Raw genomic sequence first — 21,762 nt, 5'->3', positions numbered from 1 at the left:
CACAAAAATGGAATCTCCGCTGTCCAGATTCCTCCCTCCTCCGGTGTCACATTTGGCACCTTTCAGGGGGAAGGAGGGAACCGATGCCAGGTATTTGCACCCACTTCCGAGCATAGACCCCCACATTATCTGTGGGAGTCTACTCCACATCTGGCGCCAACCCCCCGCTGTCTTCTAGGAGACACACGGGTCCTAGAAGACAGCAGGCATTGCGCAGCAGGGAACCAGGAAGTAAAGCTGCAAGGCTTCACTTCCTGGTTCCCTTACCAAAGATGGCGGCGGCAGCATCCGAGGGACGGGTCGGCCTCGGGTGCCAACATCGCGGGCGCCCTGGACAGGTAAGTGTCCTTATTTTAAAAGTCAGCAGCTGCAGTATTTGTAGCTGCTGACTTTAAAAAAATAAAATAATAAAAAACAGAGATGGTCCATTGATGTGATGTGCACCCCCGATGAAGACTACAAGCACCCATACAGACACACTCTGTACAGAGATGGTCCATTGATGTGATGTGCACCCCCGATGAAGACTACAAGCACCCATACAGACACACTCTGTACAGAGATGGTCCATTGGTGTCACATGCACCCCTGATGAAGACTACAAGCACCCATACAGACACACACTGTACAGGAAAGGTCTATTGATGTCACATGCACCCCTGATGGAGACTACAAGCACCCATACAGACACACACTGTACAGGAATGGTCCATTGGTGTCACATGCACCCCTGATGAAGGCTACAAGCACCCATACAGACACACTCTGTACAGGAATGGTTCATTGGTGTCACATGCACCCCTGATGAAGACTACAAGCACCCATACTGACACACACTGTACAGGAATGGTCCATTGGTGTCACATGCACCCCTGATGAAGACTACAAGCACCCATACTGACACACTCTGTACAGGAATGGTCTATTGGTGTCACATGCACCCCTGATGAAGACTACAAACACCGATACAGACACACTCTGTACAGGAATGGTCCGTTGATGTCACAAGTGCACCCCCGATGAAGACTACAAGCACCCATACTGACACACACTGTATAGGAATGGTCTATTGGTGTCACATGCACCCCTGATGAAGACTACAAGCACCCATACTGACACACACTGTATAGGAATGGTCTATTGATGTCACAAGTGCACCCCCGATGAAGACTACAAGCACCCATACAGACACACACTGTCCAGGAATGGTCCATTGGTGTCACATGCACCCCTGATGAAGACTACAAGAGAGACTGCCAAAACATTTTGCAGGCACGGTCCACCATTGTCACTATCTGGAATCCAGTCCAGAGCAATGATGTGCGGCTGATGCTGGAGTGAGTGTATGTTGTGAAGAAGTGGCTGAAAAAGGTTGGAATAGATCAACAGCATTTAAAAACAAGAAAAGATAAAAAATAAATAAAAAGGAGGTAAAAACAGTAATTTATAAAAGTAAAACATGGCAATCGTTTTGAATATATAACTTTATCAAAACGAAAAGTCACCCAGATAGGATTTAGTTCAACTTTATGTTTTCCCTTTTCCTCAAGCATTTCTGTGCTACAACCTTTGGACGAGGTTCTTTATAAAGAGGAAGTCCCTTCTTTTTCTGCGCACATAGGCAACATATACATCATTTCCTTGTCAGTGTCTCATTAACCTCTTGTCAACCACATAACACACAGGCAAGGAGGATGGGCCTTAACCACTTAAGGACCGGACCAATATGCTGCTAAATGACCCAGGGGGTTTTTACAATTCGGCACCGCGTCGCTTTAACTGACAATTGCGCGGTCGTGCGACGTGGCTCCCAAACAAAATTGACGTCCTTTTTTCCCCACAAATAGAGCTTTCTTTTGGTGGTATTTGATCACCTCTGCGGGTTTTTATTTTTTGCGCTATAAACAAAAATAGAGCGACAATTTTGAAAAAAATGCAATATTTTTTACTTTTTGCTATAATAAATATCCCCCAAAAACATATATAAACATTTTTTTTTCCTCAGTTTAGGCCGATACGTATTCTTCTACCTATTTTTAGTAAAAAAAAAATCGCAATAAGCGTTTATCGATTGGTTTGCGCAAAATTTATAGCGTTTACAAAATAGGGGATAGTTTTATTGCATTTTTATTGATTACTTTTTTTTTTACTACTAATGGCGGCGATCAGCGGTTTTTTTTCGTGACTGCGACATTATGGCGGACACTTCGGACAATTTTGACACATTTTTGGGACCATTGTCATTTTCACAGCAAAAAATGCATTTAAATTGCATTGTTTATTGTGAAAATGACAGTTGCAGTTTGGGAGTTAACCACAGGGGGCGCTGTAGGAGTTAGGGTTCACCTAGTGTGTGTTTACAACTGTAGGGGGGTGTGGCTGTAGGTCTGACATCATCGATCGAGTCTCCCTTATAAAAGGGATCACTCGATCGATGCAGCCGCCACAGTGAAGCACGGGGAAGTCGTGTTTACATACGGCTCTCCCCGTTCTTCAGCTCTGGGGAGCGATCGCGAGGGGGCGGCTAGAAACGAATAGCCGCGCCCTCGTCCTGGATCGCTCGGACAGCCACGGGAACCGCCGCATGTACCGGGGGGGGGTCCCGTTTGGACCCCCGACCCATGTCTAGGCAGGCACGTACAGGTACGTGGATGTGCCTGTCCGTGCCATTCTGCCGACGTAAATGTACATGCGGTGGTCCGGAAGTGGTTAATGCACACAAAGGCTGCACATGTGCGTCCATGGTGGCCGAGGTTTCTGCGGTGAAAGCATGCTTACTGCGCACTTCCAGAACACTGAGTTGTCATCGATAGCTGCTGGTCCCAAGTAATGAAACCTGGAGGCAGCGGGGTGGGCTCCTGATCATGTGACCGCCAAGCACAGTGGAAGTCTGCCTTGTCCCTGTTTTTTTGGTCATCCATGTCCCATTGGGGAGATTTCCCTTCACTTCCTGTCCCATAACCAAAAACAGGAAGTGAGAGGAAATCCCTTTAAAAGTGAGAGAATACCTGAATTTCACCAGATCTAGTGTCCCCAAGAAGATTTCCCCTTTATTGCTGTTCTGGTGACAACCCAAAATTTGGGATTTTCGCTTTCACTTTTGGTGGGGAGGCACGCCTGTCAAACGGTAACTAAGGTGTCGTAAGGCGAGCTCGGAGAGTATCGATGCACCAACATTTTGGCCGCCGAAAATTAGCCGTCAAAAAATAGGGTTTTCATCAGGGGCAATCAAAGGGATAAATGTGTGCCTAGGGAGTGCGTACTGTGGGGGAGGTGCTTTTACTAGTGGAAGGCATGGACACTGTAATGACAGAACTTCAATCTGCCTTATTTACATAGGCAGACCGCTGTCATGCCTGTGTGCCGGCGGATATGGAGTCTGCCGTACCCGCCAATCAGCTCCTGATGTGTCTAATCACTGCCAGATGCGCGCCCCAAACCCGGAAGTGCAGGATCACATACTAGGTAGGTACACAATCCTATGCATGAGAGCCATATATCTATCAAAGCCGCCGGCGGCGGGCACCCTCCAACATGTCAGTCCGGAGGCAGCAGAGGGTAAGTGAGCCGGCGACCGGGAGGATAATCCGTTGTCGGGGGAACCCCCCCCCCCCCCCCATCGCTGACCGATGGAGAACCAGCCGCCACTGATCTAAATTGTCTTTGCGAACTCAGATATCACTGTGTTGTACAAAGCCTGTGCAGAGAGCAGAGAGTGGGAGGGGCCCAGTAGGCTCCACCGACTACAGGCTACATGTAGAAACTACAGGAGGGGGCGGAGACAAGACCAGCCACCCTGCACAAGGAGAGGGAGCAGCAGTGAGCGGTCTTTATTACAGGAAGTCCAATACTGGATGACTGAACAGATGTGGGAGAAATACACAAAGCACGCCGCGATTCCAGGAAGAATACACACAATGGCCTAGATTCAGGTACGGCCGATCTACGTTGCGCGGGCGTAGCGTACCGTATTTACGATACGCCGCCGCAACTTAGAGAGGCAAGTGCTGCATTCACAAAGCACTTGCCTCCTAAGTTACGGCGGCATAGCGTAAATGGGCCGGCGTAAGCGTGCGTAATTCAAAGTAGGCTGTAGGGGGCGTGTTGTATTTAAATGAGGCTTGACCGAACGAACGGCGCATGCGCGCGCATGCTCAGTATCGCGTCGTATTTACGCCCAAAGATACGTCGGCTCAATGCCTGTGACGTGAACGTAATTTACGCACAGCCCTATTCGCGTACGACTTGCGCAAACGACGTAAAAAGATAGGCCTGTTCCGACGTCCATACCTTGCATGGGATGCGCCACCTAGGGAGCAACTTTATCTTTACGCCGGCGTATCTCTAACGTAAACGGCGTAACGAATTGCGACGGGGCGCACGTACGTTCGTGAATCGGCGCATCTAGTCATTTGCATATTCTACGCCGAACTCAACGGAAGCGCCACCTAGCAGCTAGCGTAAATATTGCACCCTAAGATACGACGGCGTAGGAGACTTACGCCGCTCGTATCTTAGCCTAATTTAAGCGTATCTGGTTTCCAGAATACGCTTAAATTTAGGACGGCGTAGATTCAGAGTTACGTCGGCGTATCTACTGATACGCCGGCGTAAAGCTACCTGAATCTGGCTAAATGAATGGATTTAGACAATATTTGCTGTGGTTTGCACTCTGCACAGCAGGCACATACAGCACCTAAGAAAAGGCCGGAGGCTGTACCCAGAAGAATGACGCTCTTACAGGGAACAAGGAAATCACACTTTGACGGAAAGAGCAAACATACGACATTTGTGTGAAGTCGCACCGCAGCCAAGGCTGGAACTATAAAGATAAAGACAGAGGGAGCGGCACACCTGTCCTGGTTCTTGGCACGGGGCCACGCGGGAAGAAAATACCACAAACTATCCAATACACATCTAAAAGCAAAACGTTTTATGGAGGAAGGAGACAAAACGATTATTTTCCTAATCGATTAGTTGGCCGATTATTGTTTCAATTCAATCGGATAACTTTGTTTGGTGTATAATTTCGTTAATATGTAAAGTTTAAGGCTTCATTTCCATGGACGTTTTTACAGCCACTTTTTTTAGCCTTTTTTACAGCTTAAAAACGCCTGTCCATGTTTTTTTTTATTCATTTATACATTTTTTTTAGCTGGAGCTCAAAAACGCAGCGGTAGCGTTTTTGAGCGTTTTTGCGCGTTTTTGAGCGTTTTTACAGCTCTAAGGCTGGAGCTTTAGAACGCACTGGTCCTGGGTTTTTTTTGCAGCTTAAAAACGGCTCAGCCATCTACAGCTCAAAAACGTCATGGTGGGCATGAGGCCATAGACTAACATGGAGAGCCGTTTTTAACCACTTAAGGACCGGACCAATATGCTGCTAAATGACCCAAGGGGTTTTTACAATTCGGCACTGCGTCGCTTTAACAGACCATTGCGCGGTCGTGCGACGTGGCTCCCAAACAAAATTGGCGTCCTTTTTTTCCCCACAAATAGAGCTTTCTTTTGGTGGTATTTGATCACCTCTGCGGTTTTTATTTTTTGCGCTATAAACAAAAATAGAGCGACAAAAAAATGCAATATTTTTTACTTTTTGCTAGAATAAATATCCCCCAAAAACATATATAAACATTTTTTTTCCTCAGTTTAGGCCGATACGTATTCTTCTACATATTTGTGGTAAAAAAATCGCAATAAGCGTTTATCGATTGGTTTGCGCAAAATTTATAGCGTTTACAAAATAGGGGATAGTTTTATTTTTTTATTTTTTTACTACTAATGGCGGCGATCAGCGATTTTTTTCGTGACTGCGACATTATGGCGGACACTTCGGACAATTTTGACACATTTTTGGGACCATTGTCATTTTCACAGCAAAAAATGCATTTAAATTGCATTCTTTATTGTGAAAATGACAGTTGCAGTTTGGGAGTTAAACACAGGGGGCGCTGAAGGAGTTAGGGTTCACCCAGTGTGTGTTTACAACTGTAGGGGGGTGTGGCTGTAGGTCTGACGTCATCGATCGAGTCTCCCTATAAAAGGGATCACTCGATCGATGCAGCCGCCACAGTGAAGCACGGGGAAGCCGTGTTTACATACGGCTCTCCCCGTTCTTCAGCTCCGAGAGCGATCGCGATGGAGCGGCTATAAACGAATAGCCGCGCCATCGTCCCAGATCGCTCCCCGCGGGAATCCGACCGCCGCATGTAGCGGGGGGGGGGGGGGTCCCGATCGGACCCCCGACCCACGTCTAGGCAGGGACGTACAGGTACGCCAATGTGCCTGTCCGTGCCATTCTGCCGACGTATATCTACATGCGGCGGTCGGGAAGTGGTTAAGCTGCAAAAAAAGCTCAGAAAAGTGGCTGTAAAAAACGTCCATGGAAATGAAGCCTAAAAGCTTAAATATCTATTTTGGGTGGTAAATATAAATAACCAACTACAGTGGAACCTCGGACTACGAGCATAATCCGTTCCAGGAGAATGCTTGTAATCCAAAGTACTCGTATATCAAAGCTAGTTTTCCCATAGAAGTCAATGGAAACGAAAATAATTTGTTCCGCATTGACTTCTATGGCATGCAATACCGCATGTGGCCAGTGGTGGGAGGGGGAGGGGCCCGAGAGCCTCAGAAATACTCAGAAAGGCTCGGGGGACACCTCGGCTGAACTCGCAAAACCTTGGAAAGGCTCGGCAACATTTTTTTTTTTACGAACGGCTCCGGACTTTAAAAAAAAAAAAAAACTGATACCGCGAGGAGAAAAAAAAAAAAGCGATCACCGGCTTAGGTGCAAGGTCCAAGGGACATGGGTCCCGAAGAGGAAGGAGGCACATCTGCCTCATGTGTGCCAATCTGTACCCCCATCCAGTGCCACCTGCCAGTGTCCACAGTCCCCACCAGTGCCACTTATCAATGCCCACAAGTGCCACCTATTAATGCCCACCAATGGTGCCAATCAGTGCCTCATCAGTGCTACCTATCAGTGACCATTATTGCCACAAATAAGTGCCCATCACTGCCACTGATCCGAACGGCTCACCCTGTTCGGATCAGCACACCACGCGATCCGCAGCCTCGGACATAGGAAAGTCTCCAGCATCGGCCTAGCTCTGGAGCGGCGGCCATCTTGGTACACCCGGCGGCGGCTGTCTCGTCAGGAAGTGACGTTTCGTCGCCGCCATCTTGCTTCACCCCACACTCCTGCACAGTAATGTAAGTGAGAAGGGGACAAGCGGACATCAAAACAATGGAGTTTTAGATTTCACAGTTATTTTCAACACAAAACGGAGCCTATATGTTTAAATACAGTAGGGATCAAAAGTTTGGGCACCCCAGGTAAAAATGTGTATTAATGTGCATAACAAAGCCAAGGAAAGATGGAAAAATCTCCAAAAGGCATCAAATTACAGATTAGACATTCTTATAATATGTCAAAAAAAGTTAGATATTATTTCCATCATTTACACTTTCAAAATTACCGAAAACTAAAAAATGGTGTCTGCAAAAGTTTGGGCACCCTGCAGAATTTATAGCATGCACTGCCCCCTTTGCAAAGCTGAGACCTGCCAGTGTCATGGATTGTTCTCAATCATCGTCTGGGAAGACCAGGTGATGTCAATCTCAAAGGTTTTAAATGCCCAGACTCATCTGACCTTGCCCCAACAATCAGCACCATGGGCTCTTCTAAGCAGTTGTCTAGAAAACTGAAACTGAAAATAGTTGACGCTCACAAAGCTGGAGAAGCTATAAGAAGATAGCAAAGCGTTTTCAGATGTCAATATCCTCTGTTCGGAATGTAATTAAGAAATGGCAGTCATCAGGAACAGTGGAAGTTAAAGCAAGATCTGGAGGACCAAGAAAAATATCAGACAGAACAGCTCGCAGGATTGTGAGAAAAGCAATTCAAAACCCACGTTTGACTGCACGATCCCTCCAGAAAGATTTGGCAGACACTGGAGTTGTGGTACACTATTCCACTATAAAGAGATACTTGTACAAATATGGTCTTCATGGAAGAGTCATCAGAAGAAAACCTCTTCTACGTCCTCACCACAAAAATCAGCGTTTGAACTTTGCAAATGAACATATAGACAAGCCTGATGCATTTTGGAAACAAGTTCTGTGGACCGATGAGGTTAAAATATAACTTTTTGGCCGGAATGAGCAAAGGTACGTTTGGAGAAGAAAGGGCACAGAATTTAATGAAAAGAATCTCTGTCCAACTGTGAAGCATGGGGGTGGATCAATCATGCTTTGGGGTTGTATTGCAGCCAGTGGCACAGGGAACATTTCACAAGTAGAAGGAAAAATGGATTCAATACAATTTCAGCAAATTTTGGATGGTAACTTGATGCCATCTGTGAAAAAGCTGAAGTTAAAGAGAGGATGGCTTCTACAAATGGATAATGATCCTAAACACACCTCAAAATCCACAGGGATTACATCAAGAGGCGTAAACTGAAGGTTTTGCCATGGCCTTCACAATCTCCTGACCTCAACATAATTGAAAATCTATGGATAGACCTTAAAAGAGCAGTGCGTGACAGACAGCCCAGACATCTCAAAGAACTGGAAGACTTTTGTAAGGAAGAATGGGCAAAGATACCTCAAACAAGAATTGAAAGACTCTTGGCTGGCTACAAAAAGCGTTTACAAGCGGTGATACTTGCCAAAGGGGGCAGTACAAGATATTGACTCTGCAGGGTGTCCAAACTTTTGCAGACGCCATTTTTTTTTTGTTTTCTGTAATTTTTGAAAGTGTAAATTGACATATTATAAGAATGTCTAATCTGTAATTTGATGCCTTTTGGAGATTTTTCCATCTTTCCTTGGCTTCGTTATGCACATTAATACAAATTTTTACCTGGGGTGCCCAAACTTCCGATCCCCACTGTATGTAAATCCGACGGACTGTTTACATGTTAAATTTTAAAAGCCGCAACAAACCTCCTCACCTTACATGCTTGCTAATGTGACAGAACACCTCTGATTTTCACATTTAGTTAAATGTGAAAATCAGAGGTGTTCTGTCACATTAGCAAGCATGGAAGGTGAGCAGGTTTGTTGCGGCTTTTAAAATTTAACATGTAAACAGTCCGTCGGATTTACATACAGTGGGCTAGATTCAGATAGAGATACGACGGCGTATCTCCTGATACGCTGTCGTATCTCTGAGTTCCGTCTGTCGTATCTATGCGCCTGATTCATAGAATCAGGTTCCGCATAGATCTCCCTAAGATCCGACAGGTGTAAGTGACTTACACCGTCGGATCTTAGGCTGCAATTCCAGGCCGGCCGCTAAGTGGCGTTTCGTTTTTTTTTTACGCGACGAATATGCAAATGAGGATTTCCGCCGATTCAGAAACTAACGACCGCCCGGCGCATTTGTTTTACGTCGTTTGCGTTCGTCTTTTTCCGGCGTATAGTGACCCCTGCTATATGCGGCGTATCCTATGTTAAGTATGGCCGTCGTTCCCGGGTTGAATTTTGAATTTTTTACGTCGTTTGCGTAAGTCGTTCGCGAATACGGATGGACGTAATTTACGTTCACGTCGAAACCAATGACGTCCTAGCGACGTCATTTGGAGCAATGCACGCTGGGAAATTTAGCGGACGGCACATGCCCAGTTCGTTCGGCGCGGGGACGCGCCTGATTTAAATGTTACACACCCCCTAGCCGCGGAATTTGAATTCCGCCGGGGGATTTACGATCCGCCGGCGCAACTTTAGAGGCAAGTGCTTTCTGAATAAAGCACTTGCCTCAAAAACTATAATATAAATATAAAGCTATATAAAAAAAAAACAAAAAAAACACAAGTCTATTTTTTTTATACGAAAAATAAAAAACACAGAGGCGATATAATACCACCAAAAAAAAGCTCTATTTGTAGGAAAAAAATATATAAAAATGTCCTCCTGCAGAAACCCCCCGGCAGCCTCGGGCCGCCGACTTCTGCGGGAAGCACCCCGGTGGCCTCAGACCGGGGAAACCCGGTGGAAACCCTCCGGTGGCCTTGGACCACCGACTCCTTCGGAACCCCGGTGGCCTCGGACCGCCGCCTCCTGCAGAAACTCCCAGCGGCCTCAGACCGCCGACTTCTGCGAAACCCCCCCTCCCCCCCCGGCGGCCTCGGGCTGCCACCTCCTGCAGAAACCCCCTGCGGCCTCAGACTGCCAACTCCTGTGAAAACCCTCCGGAAGCCTCAGACCTCCGCCTCCTGCGGAACCCAGGCGGCCTCGGACCTCCGCCTCCTGCGGAACCCAGGCGGCCTCTGACCTCCGCCTCCTGCGGAACCCAGGCGGCCTCGGACCTCCGCCTCCTGCGGAACCCAGGCGGCCTCGGACCTCCGCCTCCTGCTGAACCCAGGCGGCCTCGGACCTCCGCCTCCTGCGGAACCCAGGCGGCCTCGGACCTCCGCCTCCTGCGGAACCCAGGCGGCCTCGGACCTCCGCCTCCTGCGGAACCCAGGCGGCCTCGGACCTCCGCCTCCTGCGGAACCCAGGCGGCCTCGGACCTCCGCCTCCTGCGGAACCCAGGCGGCCTCGGACCTCCGCCTCCTGCGGAACCCAGGGGGCCTCGGACCTCCGCCTCCTGCGGAACCCAGGCGGCCTCGGACCTCCGCCTCCTGCGGAACCCAGGCGGCCTCGGACCTCCGCCTCCTGCGGAACCCAGGCAGCCTCGGACAGCCGCCTCCTGTGGAACTCTGATGGCCTCGGACCGCCGCCTCCTGTGGAACCCAGGTGGCCTCGGACCGCTGCCTCCTGCAGAACCCAGGCGGCCTCGGACCTCCGCCTCCTGAGGAACCCAGGCGGCCTCGGACCGCCATCTCCTGGGGAACTCTGATGGCCTCGGACCTCCGCCTCCTACGTAATCCTGACTTTACTCCTGAAGACGCAAGTGATGGATTTTTTTTCCCTTCCCTGTGCACGGGCACATAGGCTAACATGTTTAGAGGAAGAAATACAAAGTCAAATGCCCTTAAAAGCCGTGTTTTTGATGCCCAGCGTGCTTGAGGCCCTTTGGTGACGCCAAGGGCCACACTTGAGGCTTCCACATATATCAAGAGAGTTGACCGCCACGGCTCTGTAATCATTTCCCTGTAACATTGTGACAAGTCTGCTCTGTTACAAAGGTCAACTTCATTTCACTGGGATATCAATATAACGTGTAAACTTTCAACTCTGCAATACTCCTCTGTCTATACCAGGGATCCTCAAACTACGGCCCTCCAGCTGTTGCGGAACTACACATCCCATGAGGCATTGTAAGACTCAGATAGTCACAGACATGACTCGGCATTATGGGAATTGTAGTTCCTGAACAGCTGGAGGGCCGTAGTTTAAAGACCCCTGGTCTATACCATAAACCTTCATCATAACTTGTCCAACTTTTTAATTAAAGTACAACTAAAAGGGGGAAAAAAAAACATAGAGCGGAGGAGGAGGACACCTGTCAGTTTTTATTGCGGGTCCCATTTCACCCTCTCCATTTGTCTTGTTTTCACTGGCCCAGATTCAAGAAGCAATTGCGCCTGTGTAACCATAGGTTACACGGCGCAATTGCTTACTTGCTCCGGCGTAGCGAATGCTCCTGACTCAGGAACATCGCTACGCCGACTGCAGCCTAAAATCTGCGTGGCATAAGGCTCTTATGCCACGCAGAATTTAGGCTGCATTCTAGCGATGACCGCTAGGGGGCGCTCATGGGAGCAAATTGCATACTAACACCGATTCACAACGTTGCGCGAGCCCTGCGTACGCAAATTACGTAGTTTGCGTACGTCGGGTTTCGCGTAACGTTACACATCCTAATAGCAGGCGCAGCCAATGCTATAGGATACCCACGTTCCCGCGTCGCAAGATTTAAAATCTACGTCGTTTGCGTCATTCACGTTCACTCTGAAGCAAATGACGTCCTTGCGACGTCATTTGCCGCAATGCACGTCGGGAAAGTTTCCCGACGGGGCATGCGCTCTACGCTCGGCGCGGGAGCGCGCCTAATTTAAATGATTCCTGCCCCCGGCGGGATCATTTACATTGCGCGCGCTTACGCCGGGCAATTTTGCCGGCGCGCCCTCGCAATTTACGGAGCTACTGCTCCGTGAATCGAGGGCAGCGCAAAATATTTGCGTGGGCGCAGGGCAAAATCGTTGCCCTGTGCCTGCGCAAATAAAGCGCAAATCTACTTGAATCTGGGCCAGTGAGAGTAAAAGGAAATCCTACGTTTTGGGTTGTCACCAGAACAGGAAGAGAGGGGAAATCTTCCAATGGGGACGCTAAGGATTTCCTGATTATGGAGGGATGTCCTCTCACTTCCTGCTGGGGATATGGAACAGGAAGAGAGGGGAAATCTTCCCAATGGGGACGCTAAGGATTTCCTGATTATGGAGGGATGTCCTCTCACTTCCTGCTGGGGATATGGAACAGGAAGAGAGGGGAAATCTTCCCAATGGGGACGCTAAGGATTTCCTGATTATGGAGGGATGTCCTCTCACTTCCTGCTGGGGATATGGAACAGGAAGAGAGGGGAAATCTTCCCAATGGGGACGCTAAGGATTTCCTGATTATGGAGGGATGTCCTCTCACTTCCTGCTGGGGATATGGAACAGGAAGAGAGGGGAAATCTTCCCAATGGGACACAGATGGAAAAAACACGTTTGCTTTGAGCTTTAGTTGTACTTTGAGACGTGGTAGAGAGAAGTATCTCAGAACACACTGTGCTGATTATACTCCATAAAATAAATATCCCTCTACTAATCACTCACCATAAACACTGAGCACTATACAGGACCTTCCTCCTCCAGCACAGATCACCAAACCACCATTCTAACCCATCCATAAATCACCCCCCCCCCCCCCATGTGTAATCCATCTCCCTGGGCAGTGATTGGTCACACAGATAAGGTGAGGTCCACACTGATGTCATGATGGATGTCTCCACACACAGACCATTACTTTCAGCTGATCTACATAAAGAAATTGCTGGGGGGGGATGGGGGACATTTATCAGTGAGATTACATCGGCAGGTATGGGGTCCATTGTGCAAAGGTGCTCAGAGGAGAGAGATTCCTCCAATGTACAAATAATCACTGTGACCAACCCAACCATTACTCTGCTGTTCTATCCAACAATCAGACAACTGGAGGAGAGAAAGAGGGGGGGAGAGGGGGAAAGAGGGGGTGGGGGAAAGAGGGGGGAGGGAAAGAGAGAGGAGAGAGGGGGGAAAGAGAGAGAGGAGAGAGGGGGGAAAGAGAGAGAGGAGAGAGGGGGGAAAGAGAGAGAGGAGAGAGGGGGGAAAGAGAGAGAGGAGAGAGGGGGGAAAGAGAGAGAGGGAGAGAGGGGGGAAAGAGAGAGAGGGAGAGAGGGGGGAAAGGGGGAAAGGGAGAGAGGGGGGAAAGGGAAAGAGGGAGAGGAGAGAGGGGGGAAAGGGAGAGAGGGGGGAAAGAGAGAGAGGAGAGAGGGGGGAAAGAGAGAGAGGAGAGAGGGGGGAAAGAGAGAGAGGAGAGAGGGGGGAAAGAGAGAGAGGAGAGAGGGGGGAAAGAGAGAGAGGAGAGAGGGGGGAAAGAGAGAGAGGGAGAGAGGGGGGAAAGAGAGAGAGGGAGAGAGGGGGGAAAGGGGGAAAGGGAGAGAGGGGGGAAAGGGAAAGAGGGAGAGGAGAGAGGGGGGAAAGGGAGAGAGGGGGGAAAGAGAGAGAGGAGAGAGGGGGGAAAGAGAGAGAGGAGAGAGGGGGGAAAGAGAGAGAGGAGAGAGGGGGGAAAGAGAGAGAGGAGAGAGGGGGGAAAGAGAGAGGGGAGAGAGGGGGGAAAGGGGGAAAGGGAGAGAGGGGGGAAAGGGAAAGAGGGAGAGGAGAGAGGGGGGAAAGGGAGAGAGGGGGGAAAGAGGGAGAGGAGAGAGGGGGGAAAGAGGGAGAGGAGAGAGGGGGGAAAGAGGGAGAGGAGAGAGGGGGGAAAGAGGGAGAGGAGAGAGGGGGGAAAGAGGGAGAGGAGAGAGAGAGAGAGAGAGAGAGAGAAAGAGAGGGGGGGGGGGAAAGAGAGAGAGAGAGAGAGGGGGGAAAGAGAGAGAGAGAGAGAGGGGGGAAAGAGAGAGAGAGAGAGAGAGAGGGGAAAGAGAGAGAGAGAGAGAGAGAGAGAGAGAGAGAGAAAGAGAGAGAGAGAGGGGAAAGAGGGAGAGGAGAGAGGGGGGAAAGAGAGAGAGGGGGGAAAGAGGGAGAGGAGAGAGGGGGGAGGAGAGAGAGGAGAGAGGGGGGAAGGGAGAGAGGAGAGAAGGGGAGGGGGGGGAGAAGGGGAGGGGGGAGAGAAGGGGAGGGGGGGGAGAAGGGGAGGGGGGAAAGCAAGAAGGGGAGGAGGGAAAGAGAGAAGGGGAGGGGGGAAAGAGAGAAGGGGAGGGGGGAAAGAGAGAAGGGGAGGGGGGGAAGAGAGAAGGGGAAAGAGAGAAGGGGAGGGGGGGAAGAGAGGAGGGGAGGGGGGGAAGAGGGGAGGGGAGGGGGGAAAGAGAGCAGGGGAGAGGGGAAAAGAGAAGGGGAGGGGGGAAAGAGAGAAGGGGAGGGGGGAAAGAGAGAAGGGGAGGGGGGGAAGAGAGAAGGGGAAAGAGAGAAGGGGAGGGGGGAAGAGAGAAGGGGAGGGGGGAAAGAGAGAAGGGGAAAGAGAGAAAGAGGGAGCAGAGAAGGGGAGGAGAAGAGGAGATGTAGAATCCCGATGATGATGATGATGAGGATTCTGTACAGTGATGTGATTGGAGCTCTCAGGATACAATGTATCGGTTTCTTTCTCCCACTCTCTCACAAGCTGCCAACAGAACTACAAGTCCCAGCAGCACAGGTGAAGAGCTACAAATGAAGAGGGACTACAACCTCCAGCAGGACCCACTCCAGGAGAGGACTACAAAACCCTCCACATATCTCTTTATGGAGATGAATCAAGTGCACTACAAGGTCCAGCATGTCTATAATAGGACCTGTCCAGGTGTATCACCCCCTCCCTCCGGATGTATAAAGGGGTAGGTACCTATGCAGGTGCACTGAGCCCCTCCCCCTCAGAGGTAAGTACCTGTCCGGGTGCACTGTGCCCCTCCCCCCCAGAGGTAAGTACCTGTCCGGGTGTACTGTGCTCCTCCCCCCTCAGAGGTAAGTACCTGTCCGGGTGTACTGTGCTCCTCCCCCCTCATAGGTAAGTACCTGTCCGGGTGTACTGTGCCCCTCCCCCCTCAGAGGTAAGTACCTGTCCCCCTCCCCCTCAGAGGTAAGTACCTGTCCGGGTGTACGGCTCGCTCCTCTCCTCCTGCAGGTGATCGCACACAGGCACAGCGGACCTCACACCCACCCCGATCACACTGACAGCACACGCTCCACCCACAGGCCACGCCCCTGCCCTCCCCAGCCAATCCCCTTCCACTCCGGAGAACACACCGCCCCAGTGGGCTGCTACTGTCCGACCAGCCAGCACAGCACATCCCGCCCATTGCCCCTCCCCGCCGCCAATAAGCTTTCAGCCGCTGCTCCAAGGGTAACGCCCCGTTTTCATTGACTGCACCGCTGGCCCCGCCCTCTGGTACACGCGAAATGCCAGTGTGTGAAGAGGGCGAGCGAGAGTGTGGCCGGTGACCCCGCCTATGCCCCGCCCCTCATTGTCCCTCTCTGAGGTGCGATCTGTGTGCGGCTCCAGGGACAGGGGGGAGGGGAGAGGTCAGTTCCCGGTGATGATCCCAGACCATGGATCTCGTCTTCTTTATCAGTCATGAGACCGACCTACCTGGGAGGAGGAGACCTACCTGACACCAAGGTGGGAGGAGGAGACCTACCTACCTGACACCAAGGTGGGAGGAGGAGACCTACCTACCTGACACCAAGGTGGGAGGAGGAGACCTACCTACCTGACACCAAGGTGGGAGGAGGAGACCTACCTACCTGACACCAAGGTGGGAGGAGGAGACCTACCTACCTGACACCAAGGTGAGAGGGGGAGACCTACCTACCTGACACCAACGTGAGAGGATACCTACCTGACACCAACGTGGGAGGGGGAGACCTACCTGACACCAAGGTGGGAGGAGGAGACCTACCTGACACCAAGGTGGGAGGAGGAGACCTACCTACCTGACACCAAGGTGGGAGGAGGAGACCTACCTGACACCAAGGTGGGAGGAGGAGACCTACCTACCTGACACCAAGGTGGGAGGAGGAGACCTACCTACCTGACACCAAGGTGGGAGGAGGAGACCTACCTACCTGACACCATGGTGAGAGGAGGAGACCTACCTACCTGACACCAAGGTGGGAGGAGGAGACCTACCTACCTGACACCAAGGTGGGAGGAGGAGACCTACCTACCTGACACCATGGTGAGAGGAGGAGACCTACCTACCTGACACCAAGGTGGGAGGAGGAGACCTACCTACCTGACACCAAGGTGGGAGGAGGAGACCTACCTACCTGACACCAAGGTGGGAGGAGGGGACCTACCTACCTGACACCAAGGTGGGAGGAGGAGACCTACCTACCTGACACCAAGGTGAGAGGAGGAGACCTACCTACCTGACACCAAGGTGGGAGGAGGAGACCTACCTACCTGACACCAAGGTGGGAGGAGGAGACCTACCTACCTGACACCAAGGTGGGAGAAGGAGACCTACCTGACACCAATGTGGGAGGAGGAGACCTACCTACCTGACACCAATGTGGGTGGAGGATACCTACCTGACACCAAGGTGGGAGGAGGAGCCCTACCTACCTGACACCAACGTGGGAGGGGGAGACCTACCTGACACCAACGTGGGAGGGGGAGACCTACCTACCTGACACCAATGTGAGAGGAGGAGACCTACCTGACACCAACGTGAGAGGAGGAGACCTACCTACCTGACACCAACGTGGGAGGAGGATACCTACCTGACACCAACGTGGGAGGGGGAGACCTACCTACCTGACACCAACATGGGAGGGGGAGACCTACCTACCTGACACCAACGTGGGAGGGGGAGACCTACCTACCTGACACCAAGGTGGGAGGAGGAGACCTACCTACCTGACACCAAGGTGGGAGGAGGAGACCTACCTGACACCAAGGTGGGAGAAGAAGACCTACCTGACACCAAGGTGGGAGGAGGAGACCTACCTACCTGACACCAAGGTGGGAGGAGGAGACCTACCTACCTGACACCAAGGTGGGAGGAGGAGACCTACCTACCTGACACCAAGGTGGGAGGAGACCTACCTACCTGACACCAAGGTGGGAGGAGGAGACCTACCTACCTGACACCAAGGTGGGAGGAGGAGACCTACCTACCTGACACCAATGTGGGAGGGGGAGACCTACTTACCTGACACCAATGTGAGAGGAGGAGACCTACCTACCTGACACCAAGGTGGGAGGAGGAGACCTACCTACCTGACACCAATGTGAGAGGAGGAGACCTACCTACCTGACACCAACGTGGGAGGGGGAGACCTACCTACCTGACACCAACGTGGGAGGGGGAGACCTACCTACCTGACACCAAGGTGGGAGGAGGAGACCTACCTGACACCAAGGTGGGAGGAGGAGACCTACCTGACACCAAGGTGGGAGGAGGAGACCTACCTGACACCAAGGTGGGAGGAGGAGACCTACCTACCTGACACCAACGTGGGAGGAGACCTACCTACCTGAGACCAACGTGAGAGGGGGAGACCAACGTGGGAGGGGGAGACCTACCCGACACCAAGGTGGGAGGGGGAGACCTACCTACCTGACACCAACGTGAGAGGGGAGCTCTACCTACCTGACACCAACGTGAGAGGAGGAGACCTACCTACCTGACACCGACGTGAGAGGAGGAGACCTACCTACCTGACACTAACGTGGGAGGGGGAGACCTACCTGACACCAAGGTGGTGGAGGAGACCTACCTGACACCAACGTGGGAGGGGGAGACCTACCTGCCTGACACCAACGTGGGAGGGGGAGACCTACCTACATGACACCAACGTGGGAGGGGGAGACCTACCTACATGACACCTTAGGCGGCAGTTCCGACGACGTAGTTGCGAGCATGCGCAGGGGGATGCGTCCACGGCGCATGCGTGGTTCGCTAAACGTTCTTGTCTGGCGCTCGGACCATCATATGCATGGGGTCACGCCTCATTTGCATGGGTCACGCCCACTTCCGCCTGCGCCTTCGAAACCTACGCCACGCCGACGCAGCGTTGGAAGCACTGGCCTCCTGAATTCCATGCTTGTCTCTCTGTGCTGCGTTGGCGTAATGTGCGCCCGCTCTCTGTGAATCCGGGCCAATAAATGCACATCCAATCCTATGGGAACATTGTTGAAATGAATGGCCAGGTGACAGGGCCTCTTTAGGGTTACAGGGAGGGGGTTAGAAAGACAATGTTGGGGGTTGAGTTGCAGGAAGATGTCGTTTTACCCCCTTTGACGCCCAGGCCAATTCTGACACTTCGCTCCTACATGTAAAAATCATCATCTTTTTTTTTTTTTGTTAGAAAATGACTCAGAACCCTCAAACATTAACCACTTGCCGCCCACCAATGACATATTGACGTTGGCAAAGTGGTTGTAGAATCCTGACTGGACGTCATATGACGTCCTCAGGATTCTGAGCCCCTGCGCGCCCATCGCGGCGATCGGCTGCTCCTGTGACGGGGGGTTTGTGCTGATCGATCATCAGCACAACCCCCCCTCCCCCGAGGATGCCCACTGGACCACCAGAGATGCCCACTGGACCACCAGAGATGCCCACTGGACCACCAGGGATGGTCATATAGACCACCAGTAAAAAAAAAAAAAAGGATGCCATCCTAGACCACCAGGGATGAGGACACACAAAATTGATGCCAATCAGTGCCGCAATGGATGCCAATCAGTGCCCACAATGGGCATCACTGATTGGCAGGTATTGTTTGGCACTGATTGGCATCCATTAGTACAACACATACAATAGTGCCCATCCGTGCCACCTATCATTGCCCATCTGTGCCACCTATCAGTGCCCATCCATGCCGCCTATCAGTGCCCATCCATGCCGCTTATCCGTGCCCTTCCATGCCACCTATCCTTGCCCGTCCGTGCTGCCTATCTGTGCCACCTATCCGTGCCCATCCATGCCGCCTATCCAAGCCCATCCGTGCCCATCCGTGCCGCCCATCAGTGCCGTATATTAGTGCCCATCAATGCCACCACATCAGTGCCACCTCATCGGAGCCCATCAGTGCCCGTCAGTGCAGTACCATCAGTGCCCTTCAGTGAAGGAGAAAACCTACTTATTTACAATGTTTTATAACAGAAACAAAAAAATACATTTTTTTTCAAAATTTTTGGTAATTTTTTAATTTTTTTTGCAGAAAATAAAAATCCCAGAGGTGATCAAATACCACCAAAAGAAAGCTCTATTTGTGGGTACAAAATGATAAAGATTTAGTTTGGGTACAGTGTAGCACGACCGCGCAATTGTCATTCAAAGTGCAACAGCAATGAAAGCTGAAAATTGGTCTGGGCGGGAAGGTGTATAAGTGCCCGGTATGGAAGTGGTTAAATATGTTTTTTTCAGCCGAGGCCTTAGAGAATACAATGGCTGTCGTTACAACTTTTTCTCGCACGGTAATTTTTCAAAAAAAGTCCTTTTTGGGGGGAAAAAACTGTTTCATGGTTAAAAAAAAAAAAAAAAAAACAGTAAATGAAGCTCTCGCTCTAACATTCGCATTGACACCTCGCATGTGTGGTTTGAACACTGTTTTCACATGTGGGCGGGACTTACGTATGCGTTCGCTTCGCACACGGGGACGGGAGCGCTTTAATTTATTTTTTTAATGCTGGCAGCACTCATACGTCTATTTCCCAAAGACGACCTCTGGATATGACGCTGAGCACGTGCACTCAGCTTCTGTGGCAGACCATGGCGAAGCCTGTTCTGAGCACGTGCACTCAGCTTCTGTGGCAGACCATGGCGAAGCCTGTTCTGAGCACGTGCACTCAGCTTCTGTGGCAGACCATGGCGAAGCCTGTTCTGAGCACGTGCACTCAGCTTCTGTGGTCAACCATGGCGAGGTCTGTTCTGAGCACGTGCACTCAACTTCTGTGGTCAACCATGGCGAGGTCTGTTCTGAGCACGTGCACTCAACTTCTGTGGCCGTCCATGGTGAGGCCTGTTCTGAGCACGTGCGCTCAACTTCTGTGGGCGACCATGGCGAGGCCTGTTCTGAGCACGTGCACTCAACTTCTGTGGTGGACCATGGCGAGGCCTGTTCTGAGCATGTGCACTCAGCTTCTGTGGCCGACCTTGGCGAGGCCTGTTCTGAGCACGTGCACTCAGCTTCTGTGGTGGACCATGGCGAGGCCTGTTCTGAGCACGTGCACTCAGCTTCTGTGGTGGACCATGGCGAGGCCTGTTCTGAGCACGTGCACTCAGCTTCTGTGGTCGACCATGGCGAGGCCTGTTCTGAGCACGTGCACTCAACTTCTGTGGCCGACCATGGCGAGGCCTGTTCTGAGCACGTGCACTCAGCTTCTGTGGCCGACCATGGCGAGGCCTGTTCTGAGCACGTCCACTCAGCTTCTGTGGCCGACCTTGGCGAGGCCTGTTCTGAGCACGTGCACTCAGCTTCTGTGGTGGACCATGGCGAGGCCTGTTCTGAGCACGTGCACTCAGCTTCTGTGGTGGACCATGGCGAGGCCTGTTCTGAGCACGTGCACTCAGCTTCTGTGGTCGACCATGGCGAGGCCTGTTCTGAGCACGTGCACTCAACTTCTGTGGCCGACCATGGCGAGGCCTGTTCTGAGCACGTGCACTCAGCTTCTGTGGCCGACCGTGGCGAGGCCTGTTCTGAGCACGTGCACTCAACTTCTGTGGCCGACCATGGCGAGGCCTGTTCTGAGTGGAACCCGTGCTGTTATACCGCTGTATGGTCTTGGCCATGGTTCTGCAGCTCAGGGTCTTGGCAATCTTCTTATAGCCTAGGCCACAGGTGTCAAACGCAAGGCCCGCGGGCTGAATCCGGCCCTCAGGCCATTTTATGTGGCCCTTGCACCTCTCCTGCAGCTGCAGGAGAACTCCCACCCTCCTCTGGTCCTCCTCCAGACACTTAGGGCCAGATTCTTAAAAGGCTTACGACGGCGCACCGCCATTTGCGCCGTCGTAAGTCCTAATCTGGCCCGGCGTATCTATGCGACTGATTCTAAGAATCAGTTACGCATAGATATCCCTAAGATCCGACAGGCGTAAGGCTCTTGCGCTGTCAGATCTTAGATGCATTTTTTTCCCCCGCCGCTAGGTGTCGCCAACGCCGGTTTCCTCGTCGTCTATACAAATTACCGTATTTATTGCGGTATAACGCGCTCCCGCGTATACCGCGCACCCCTAAAGTGACCCCCAATCCTTATTATTTTTGTACTTACAGTTTTGGTGTCTTGCGCGGCGGCCTCGTTGGGTCCGGCATCCTTCTGCGGCTTCGGGTGTCCTTCTGCGGTGGGTCCGGTGTCCTCTTCGGCGGGTCCGGCGTCCTTCTGCGGCGTCCTCCCTGCTCATTTCCCGCGCCGAGTTTTGAATACTGCGCCAGCATATACCGAGCGCAGTACACTCGGACAGGCTCGGCAACTGTCGCGCTCACGTCCTGTACGTCCAGGACGTGACCGCGGAAGAAGCCGAGACTGGCCGACTATACCCGAGTGTACTGCGCTCGGTATATGTCGGCGCAGTATTCAAAACTCGGCGCGGGAAAGCGAGTATTTTCAGGGCAAAAAAGTGCGCGATATACGCCGATAAATACGGTAGGTATT

General features: G+C 51.7%; 1 protein-coding gene across 3 annotated transcripts in view; it reads right to left on the bottom strand.

The window, feature by feature from the left end:
- The window catches only part of PAK1 (p21 (RAC1) activated kinase 1), a 123,026-nt gene extending 107,690 nt beyond the window's left edge, over positions 1-15,336 (bottom strand). The window contains exon 1 of one of the 3 annotated variants that reach the window (XM_040339959.1): positions 15,246-15,336. The gene's annotated coding sequence lies outside the window, so the exon portion shown is untranslated. Of the gene's footprint in view, positions 1-15,087; positions 15,136-15,245 lie in introns of those variants that run through there. The other 2 variants (XM_040339958.1, XM_040339957.1) reach the window with 2 other exon arrangements.
- Between the last annotated feature and the right edge of the window lie 6,426 nt (positions 15,337-21,762).

This window comes from Rana temporaria, chromosome 2 (assembly GCF_905171775.1).
Source record: "Rana temporaria chromosome 2, aRanTem1.1, whole genome shotgun sequence".
NCBI classification, from domain to species: Eukaryota; Metazoa; Chordata; class Amphibia; order Anura; family Ranidae; genus Rana; species Rana temporaria.
This window is presented reverse-complemented; position numbering and strand designations above follow the sequence as displayed.